General features: G+C 41.7%; 1 long non-coding RNA gene across 1 annotated transcript; it reads right to left on the reverse strand.

Annotated features, from left to right (window-relative positions):
* Positions 1-3,659: 3,659 nt before the first annotated feature.
* LOC138737744 (uncharacterized) lies at positions 3,660-9,758 on the reverse strand. The gene is made up of 3 exons (XR_011341196.1): positions 9,679-9,758; positions 5,817-5,893; positions 3,660-4,135 (listed from the first exon to the last, which is right to left on the reverse strand). It is a non-coding gene; the product is annotated as an uncharacterized lncRNA (long non-coding RNA).
* Between the last annotated feature and the right edge of the window lie 261 nt (positions 9,759-10,019).

Raw genomic sequence — 10,019 nt, forward strand, 5'->3', positions numbered from 1 at the left:
TCAGAAGAGAAGTTTTGTGGCTTGTTCAGCATTCAGTAGACTGGACCTTGTTCAAGGACTTGGCAGTGGATATAAATGAACATGCCACAGTGGTCACCAACTTTATCAGGGAATGTGTGGATGAGGGTGTTACAATCCAAACTATCCAGGAGTATCCTAACCGGTAGCAATAGATGAACAAAGAGATAAGTAAACTGTTGAAGACCAAATCTGTGGTGTTCATATTAGGAGATTCAGAGACATACAGAAGAGACCAGGTGGAGCTTCTAGAGGGCCATCACCACACAAAGAGGCAATTCCTAGCTGGAGTCCTTCAAGGTGAAACAAGGCAGTATCATTAACTGTGAGCCATCTCTTCTAGAAGAGCTCAATGCTCTATGCTCACTTTGAAAGGAAAAACAATGAAGAACCCTCATGAGCCCCCACAGCCCCTGGCAACTCTGTACTCCCAGTTTGTGAGGCTGAGGTGCACAAAACCTTTAGGAGGGTGAATCCTAGTAAAGTGTCCTGTGCAGACTGTGAACTTGGCTATGTCCTTAAGGCCTGGGCAAATCAAATTGCTGGAATTTTGCAGACATTTTCAACCTTTTGCTACAATGGTCAGAGAGCCCCACCTGCTTCAAAAGGACATCCAATGTTGTGGTGCCCCATGAAGAGTAGGGTGACCAGCCTCAACAATAATTGGCTGGTGGCTCTCACCTCTATCAAGATTAAGTGCTTTAAGAGCTTGGTTATGGAGCAGATCAATTCCTAGCTCAGGAAGGGCCAAAACCCACTTCAATTCGCCCATCCTCACCATAGATACCAGTTCACTGAGCTTCCACTCTGCATTGGACCCCAAGAACACTTACATCAGGCTGTTCAAGTCAAATTCAATTTTATTGTCATAGATTGAAACAGAAAATGTGATATTATATTTAGCATACCATAAGGCAGACAGAGATTCATTCTCAGCAAAAATTGCCCTGCACCCTTCATAACCAGAGAAAGAGATAGAAAAGAGAATCACCCCCCCCCCCACCCCCACCCAGGGTCATTGAATAGCCATAGCTTTGCCTCCAGTGCTTCTGCAGCCACACAGCATACCAAGCTCCAGATGCACACTTTGGACACAATCAGGACCCTCATGCACCCTGGTTCCAATATTCTTTCAGCCAGTCTCAAGCAGTCCAGTCTGGTGAGAACCCTTTGACCATAGTCACCAGGAGCCCACCTCCTGTGTGTTCTTCTGCCTCAGATCCCCATCACTGGTCTCCCACCAAGGTCACTGTCCAGTGGTTCAACTCCTCTGCATCTCCTTCTCAATCTGTTGTTCATTGACTACAGCTTAGAATTCAACACCATCATACCAGCAAGACTAATGACTAAATGAAATGATCTGGGATTTTGTTCTACTTTATCAAACATCGACACCGTGGAAAGTAAACGGACTGGTGGCATCAAAACCGGATTGGGTAATTCATGTGCCCAGGAATGCAGAAGGCTGGAGAGGGGAGCAACATACTTAGGTCCATATCGGGCTACAAGAGAGGGGCCAAAGTCTTGGAAAATGTCATTATTCCAGTGAGTTCTCACTGACATTGAAAATCTGGACAGGAAGTCCAATTTTGCTTCCACAACCAACTTAATTTTCATGTTGTTGTTTGAGGTAGGTAGCTATCTCTGTGGATAGAATGATGCAGTCCAGGTTGGGACAGTGTTTCTTTTATCATAGCAATCACCAGGTTTTATAGCTATTTCATCAGAAGTGAAACACCTCAGAATATCCTGAGAGCAACATGAAAGGTTCCATAGAAAAACAAGCATCTCTTTTTCCCATTTCTCAGTCTCCAGCTCCTTCACTTATGTGACTCGGCCTGGAAGTGCATTGTCCATTGAGATGGCTGATCTGGCCTCTCAAGTATCTCCTGCCATTCACCTGATTTTAGGAGCACTTGACCATTCAAGGAAGCATGATTGGTGTTTGCCATGTTGCATTTTGTGGGTTAGCCCTGCATCTAGCGAACCAAGAATGGTGTGCAGGCGCAGTGCCTCAGTTAATGGATTCATACCTAGCAACCTGTGCTCATCATTTTAAATCCCACTACTTAGGATATTATATTTCAAATAAATAAGTACATCTGGTCCAACGTTTCCCTGTTTTAGTTGGTTAGGGGGACAATTTTCGATTAAATTCCTGTTTATTATTCTGATACACAATTGGGTTATTCTCACTGCAACCTCTGGTTTACACTTGGCTTGCAAAAAGTCACCACGCTCCAGAGTCATTTTGGATTCACAAAATAATATCACAGAAAATCCCAACAGGGCGGCACAGTTAACGTAGCAGTTAGTGCAATGCTATTACCGGGCCAGCGACCGGCATTCGAATCTGGTGCTGTCTGTAAGGAGTTTGTACCTTCTGTCCATGTCTACATTGGTTTCTTCCAGTGCCCTGGTTTTCCTCCTGCCTTAAAAAAAATGTACTGGGGAGTTGGGGAGGGGGGGGTGGGGGAAAGGTTATAGGACAATTAGGTGTAATTGGGTGCCAAGGGCTCATGGGCCAAAAGAGCTTATTATGATGCTGTATACCTAAATTAAGTTAAATTAAATTAAATAACAAGCTTATTAATCACAAATGGTGCCATTTAATTTTAAAGATACATACAAAATAAATTTAATATTTAAATTGAAATAACAGCAACGTCCTGATGGGCATATGGCATGGCAGTCATTGTCCTGGTAAGAACAGCCTCTGTAGTTGCTGTAACTGTCCTGGCTCTGCATGGGTGTACAGCAATGAATAAAGACATGCATTTGAAGTCATGACTCTTACTTTCAAACATGTTCTTAAACCCATGCACAGTCACAGACAGAAAGATGTAATATACTGGATGTTAATCCACTCTCCCTCAACCAATTAATTATGAAATTAAACAACTTGGCTTTTCTAGTGATTCATACAGTCTTCCATCACAAGAAGAGCTACACATTCCTGGATACTGGGCGTGAAGAGAAGTGGCCACAATGATATGTGGCCGAGAATGTTTGGAAATGGCAGGAGCTGCAACCACAATGCATCATAATCAGGGATATGGAAACAGTCCATGAGACTAGAGAGCTGGTGATGCAAGACTCCTATGAAAAAGGGTAAATAGGTGGCTATCGATATCCCAGCCTGATGGGTAGAAATTTTGAGTTGCTACATTAAAGTCACATGAGCAAGCACATGATGCAAGTCAGGCAGAGAACATTGGGCTAATCAGTTACCTGCCCCTTCCACATAGCCCAGAAATTATTGTCCCTCTGGGTAACAATCTTGTATTCTTTTGAATTTTTGTTCTGAATGGGCATTTTGGGAATCCTCACCAAATCACAACAAGCTGCTACATAAATAAAAGTGCATCTTCATTCCATCTCTGGTCCTTTTGCCACTTAACTTTATGTTCTCTGTTGATTAAGATTTATGACCAATGGAAAAACATTAATTTTTGAACACATTATTTAACATCTGAAAACAGAATATGACATTCAAAAACGCTGCTGGAAATAAAAACTGAAAATTTTGGAAATAGACAGCCAGGTCAGGCAGCATCTGTGAATAGCAAAATAGAGTTAATGCTTCAAGGCAGATGTCTTTCAAAGGAAGGTGAGAAATCAAGTAAAAACAAAGCCGGGGAAACTCAGTAGGTCAAGCGGTGTACTTTATAATACCAATATTTTGATCAACGTAACTTGAGTGAGGATAGAAATCAAACACGTTTCAAGTTGCTGAGATGGGATAGACTTGGACAGAATGAAGAGGATGTCTGGAAGGGTGGAGATTGCATGTTGGCTTGTCTATTATTTTAGTTCTGAGTTTTGTCCAAATCCTTCAGAGTGGGAAGGTTATTTGAGGCTCATACAGCAGCACAATTTAGGACACTTACAAATTGTTTATTGGAACTCAACCAAATGTCACAAAAAAATAAAATATAGAAATAAGCACAAGAAATGGTATTCCATAAAACATTGCATGAAATGACAAAGTGTGATACAGAATGTGGGCAAATTATCCAACTGTAATAAGACCTCTGTATCCTGTACTCGAAGTGCTTTAACCCATAGGTGCCATAGCTGTCCTTTCTCTCCCTGAAGATGGCAGTTGAACAAAAGACTGAAAGACATCAGAGCAGAATTAGGTCATTGACACATCAAGTCTGCTCTGCAATTTTAATAATGGCTGATATTTTTAAAATTTTTATTTATATTTTCAAATCATCATGAAAACATGAAATCCATCAATTACAAAAAGTAAATATTATCTTATCATTTGAGGTTGATTTTGAGTAAGAATAAATAAGAATAAAAGAGAAGAACAGGCCCTAACCTCCCCCCACCCCAATTTACTCAGGGTAAAAAAGGAGAGAAATAGTCAATAGAATTGAAAAGAGAAAAGAAAAAAGGTTTCATTGGATTCATCAATCTCCTGCCACGAGACAAATATCCTGACTTACCCGGAATCCCAGGTGGTTCCCAGGTGAAGGGGGCTGAGGACAGGTTTGGGGCGGGTGGGGGGGGTGGGAAGGGGCATTGTTAAGAATCTATACCTACGTGTTGAAGATATGAACTCTAAATTTTTAGAAAAACATCATTTTTTTCCTAAGGTTATAAGAAATTTTCTCCAGGGGAATACAAGCATATATTTCTGCTTTCCAATGAGTCATATCTAGATGGATATCAGATTTTCAGGTATCACTTCCTGCGCTCTTTACAAATTAGAATTGGTGTTTTGACAGCCTCAGGTTTGGTCTCACAATTGCTATATTTCCTAATATAAACATTTCCAGTATCTGTACAAATCAAATCTTAGTGATTTGTTCCAGAAGATTTCCCAAATCTTCCCAGAAAGGCCTCACCTTGGAACATGACCGGGATGAATGCAAAAAAGTTCCTGTTTCTTTGCCACATCTAAAATATTGATCTGATATTTCTGATTTCAATTTGTGTAATTTTTGCAGCATAAGACATAGTTGGTGCAAAAAATTGTACTGCACCAATTTATACCTTACAGTAATAGTATTGGTCATGCTGTCCTCACACAAGTTGGAGCAGCTTTTCTCATCAATCAGTGATCCAAAATCTGTCTCCTATCTTTGGCTAGATTTTGGGGTACACATTTGAAGTAGGAAATATGCTTTTGAAATAAATTTCTTTGTAGTCCCCTTTCAAACCAGAGTCTCCACTTCGCTGCACTGCCATCATTGGGCCCAATTTATCCCTTAAGTAAGATCTTAATTGAAAATAACAGAAGATAGTATTAGTTACACCATATTTGATTTGTAACTTTGAGAAATGATCAATTGACTATAATTGCCCCTGCTCATGTCAATCCTCAATACACCTGATCCCTTTTTGGGACCAGGTGTCCAGGATCTTATTGTCCATTGTTAAAGGAATAAACCTATTTTGAGCAAGAGGCATTTTAGGAGATGGATCCCCTTTAGTCTCAATTTTATATTTATTTTATTCAAATATTAATTACATGTTTTAATAAGGGGGGGTCAAATTTTAATAAAGCATCAGCAAAATTCCTGAGGCAGGTAAGCCACCCAGAGTCCCTATTGATATATTATCATGGGATTAAGAGATGGGAGAGGTTTGAAGCTCCCAGACTTCAAGTAGTATTATGGACAGCCCAAATGAAGTTTGTCACCTCCTTTTTGATGGAGGTAACAAATTTTCTTGGGCTAAAATAGAGCTGCATAAGGTTGGAGAGAGGATAGCATAAGATTTTATATATAAATATGTGGTAAACCATTATTATGCTATGATTGGCTGCTGCCTGCTGGACACACCTCCTGAGATCGATTCTATCCATCACCCTTTGCTTGCTCCCCATTGATCAGTCAATGAGGTTGATGGCTGTTCCAATCTATAGTTAATGAAAACCTGTTAGTTTCACAAATCCAGATTTTTTGGTGATTATTGATGGTGCATCAATTTTGTTAACTATATTTATCAAAAACAAAGCATGGAACAGTACCTGAAACCTGAGAAGCTCAACATCTACCCTTGATTGCCAGATGCTCCAAAAATGTTTGAACTCTGGCTACATTGTTTTGAAGACTTCCTAGTGGCAGCCACAGGAAGTATAACCACGGATGCAAAGTGACTAAGATTACTCTTCTTGCGAGTCAGACTCCAAGTATTCCCTATGATCAAGGATGTCAGCTTGTACCCGAAAGCTATGGTGATCCTGAAGGCCCAGTATCAAAATAGAGTAAATGAGGTCTACACCAGGCACCTCCTGGCCATCAGAAAGCAGCGACCCGGGGAATCAAGCATCAAGGTCCTGCGGATCCTATGCAGAGTGGGCATCTGTAAGGCCATAATGGCCTCCCAGAATGCTGAGGACCTCATCTGGGATACTTACTTTGGCAGTATCCATTCTGGGTATACAAAATAGAGACTCCTGGAACAAGAGGGACAGTACTTGATCTACAGAGGGCAGTTGAGCTGATAGTGACACTGGAGGTGGCCCTCCAAAATTCAGATAATTACTCAGCTGCCCTTTGGTCGCCACGGGCGCCACTATCCTTGGATGGGGGTTCATTCCGCACCATGAGAGAGACTATCCCACTCCCCTATTGACCTAATCGGCCACTATTGCAAGTGATCTTGACACATTTTTCCCCTCAACCACATTTTCCCACATTCTCCACATAACCTTCTGCATCTTCACTGATCAAATTCAAGTTTATTAACATCTGAATGTACACATGCAACCAGAATAATATGCTTACATATACACTCAGAATTCATTTCTCAAAGTTCAAGTTTAAAATTTATTGTCAGAGTACATATACGATATCACATATGACCTTTTTTTTTTCCTGTTGGTCATGCTCAATTTCAACTTATCGGTTGTACTCAAGAAGTAGATACATATACAAAACAGAGACATGTGAACAAAGAAAGGAATGTAAACAAACTGACTGTGCAAACACAGAATAAATAAATAAATAAATAGATAATTAATTAGATTTTCAGTAACAAATAATGTATAAAGCAAGTCCTTAAATTAGTCCCTGATTTAATTTGTTGTTTAGAAGTCTGATTGTGGAGGGTAGCAACTGATCCTGAACCTGGTGGTATGAGTCTTGTGTTGCCTGTATCTCTTTCCTGATGGCAGCAGGGCCAACAGAGCACGTCCTTGGTGGTGTGCATCCTTGATGATTGCACTGCTCTCCAATGCAGATATTCTTGATGGTGGGGATGGTTTTGCCTGTGGTCTCCTGGGCTATGTCTATTACCTTCTGCAAAACGACCTGCTCAGGGGTACTAATGACTCCATACGAGACCGTGATGCAGCTGGCCATCACACTTTTCACCACATATCTGTAGAAATTTGTCAGGGTTTCCAATATCATAGTAAATGTCCTTATTCTCCCCTACTCTTTCTAAACTCCAGCTTATACAGGCCATGAGCCATCAGATGCCCCTCATATATTAACTCGTTCATCCTGGAATCATTCTTGTAAACCTTCTGCGGACTCTCTCCAAACCCAGTACACCCTGCCAATACTGCTCACAACAGTCCAAATGTGGTCTGAACAATGCCTTAATTGGCAAGTTAACTTTTTAAATCTAAGCATTACTCATCGTTTTATTCTAGATTCTTCTTTCTTTGGCTTGGCTTCGCGGACGAAGATTTATGGAGGGGGTAAAAAGTCCACGTCAGCTGCAGGCTCGTTTGTGGCTGACCAGTCCGATGCGGGACAGGCAGACACGATTGCAGCGGTTGCAAGGGAAAATTGGTTGGTTGGGGTTGGGTGTTGGGTTTTTCCTCCTTTGCCTTTTGTCAGTGAGGTGGGCTCTGCGGTCTTCTTCAAAGGAGGCTGCTGCCCGCCAAACTGTGAGGCGCCAAGATGCACGGTTTGAGGCGTTATCAGCCCACTGGCGGTGGTCAATGTGGCAGGCACCAAGAGATTTCTTTAGGCAGTCCTTGTACCTTTTCTTTGGTGCACCTCTGTCACGGTGGCCAGTGGAGAGCTCGCCATATAATACGATCTTGGGAAGGCGATGGTCCTCCATTCTGGAGACGTGACCCATCCAGCGCAGCTGGATCTTCAGCAGCGTGGACTCGATGCTGTCGACCTCTGCCATCTCGAGTACCTCGACGTTAGGGGTGTGAGCGCTCCAATGGATGTTGAGGATGGAGCGGAGACAACGCTGGTGGAAGCGTTCTAGGAGCCGTAGGTGGTGCCGGTAGAGGACCCATGATTCGGAGCCGAACAGGAGTGTGGGTATGACAACGGCTCTGTATACGCTTATCTTTGTGAGGTTTTTCAGATTACTTCAGCCAGAACTCCACAATGCTGAGTCATACAGTGTGGAAATTGGGGTTTGTCTCAAATTGTACATGCCAACCAAAATATTCCACTCACACTAATCCCACCTGCCTCTAACCCTTATCCTCCCTGTTTGTTGATGCATCGAATAACCTGACAATACAATGTATAATAGGAGACGCTGGAAATGGCATCCGCCACCAACCAAGCTCAGTCTCCTTTTCAACTAATGTGTTTCACAGAGACTCACACATGCGCAATAGCATTGTAGCGATCACAGTGGCTGGAGACAGCCAATAAAAGTGGCTGTCTACACTATCCATGTTTCATTCAATTTTTAAAAACATATTATCAATTAAATTAAGCCAATTTTCTATGAATTCTGCAGTCTCACCTTGGATACAACTTTCCAGAGTAGCCTACCATGAGCAACCTTATTGAATGCATTGTGGAATTCCATATAATGTCTATAGCACTTCCCTCGTCAACCTGCTTGGTCACATCTTCAGAATACTCAATCAGATTAATGAGACATGACCTCTCACTTACAAAACGGTGCTGATTATCCCTAATCAGCCCTTGTCCATCCCAGTGCATGTGCAATCTTCTCACTCAGAATACTTTCTAGAAACATGAACCACAGATGTTAAGCTCACTGGCCTATAGTTCCCAGGCTTTTCCCTGTAGTCCTTCTTGAATAAAGGGTGATTAATCTGTTCTACACTAACCTCACATTCCCTGGAGAGAGTATTCATTAAGGACCTCTGCCTCCAATACATGTTCCCCCTTTATGCTAAGCAGTCAGACACTCACACTAGTCATCCTTCTGTTCTTCATATAGGGGTAGAATCCCTTAGGGTTTTCCTTGATCCTACTTCCCATTCTTAAACTCCTAAGTTCTTTCTGAAGTTCCTTCAAGGCTACCAAATAATTCTCATGAGTCCTTTCTGAATTTTGCTTGCTAAACCTTTTGCATGCCTCCTTCTTCATCTTGACTTGGTGTCCCACCTCTCTTGTCAACCATGGCTCCTATACTCTACTGTTTTTTCCTGATATCATTGTGACAAACCTATTCAGAAACCTATGCAAATGGTCCTGAAGCATCTTCCACATTTCTGCTGTGCATTTCCCCAAAAACATCTGTCCCCAATTCACACTCTATTGTACCTCCTGAATTCCCCTTCCCCAATTAAACACATTTCCATTTTGTCCACTCTTATCCTTGTCCATATGTCTGTTAATGGTCAGGGGGTTGTGGTTCCTGTCTCTGAAATGTTCACTCACCAAGAGGTCAATTATGTGACCAGGATCATTACTTAGTACTAGATCCAGTATGGCATCCCCTCTAGTTCACTTGTCCACTTACTGTGTCAGAAGTCATTCTTGGATCATCTGAACCTTTTACCTTCAGGAAGTGCCCATCACTATTTGGGAAATGAAGTGACTGTACAAATACAGAAAATAAACATTCAGTAATAAATCACGAGCAAAGTGTCCTTAAATAAGTCTCTGAATGTCTATTGTTTTGGAGTCACTTTGTTATCATTTTGGCAGGATTCCATTCTCTTTGTAGACACCAGTACAATTGAGGACTCTTTGATTCTGGTACCACACCCTGTCAGAGTTGGATGTTGAAGATATTTATGAATACACTAGCCAGTATAATCTTTCCTGTCTTCACCTCTGTCTCCTGACTGAAGCCTTTTC

Source organism: Narcine bancroftii, chromosome 6 (assembly GCF_036971445.1).
Source record: "Narcine bancroftii isolate sNarBan1 chromosome 6, sNarBan1.hap1, whole genome shotgun sequence".
Classification (NCBI taxonomy): Eukaryota; Metazoa; Chordata; class Chondrichthyes; order Torpediniformes; family Narcinidae; genus Narcine; species Narcine bancroftii.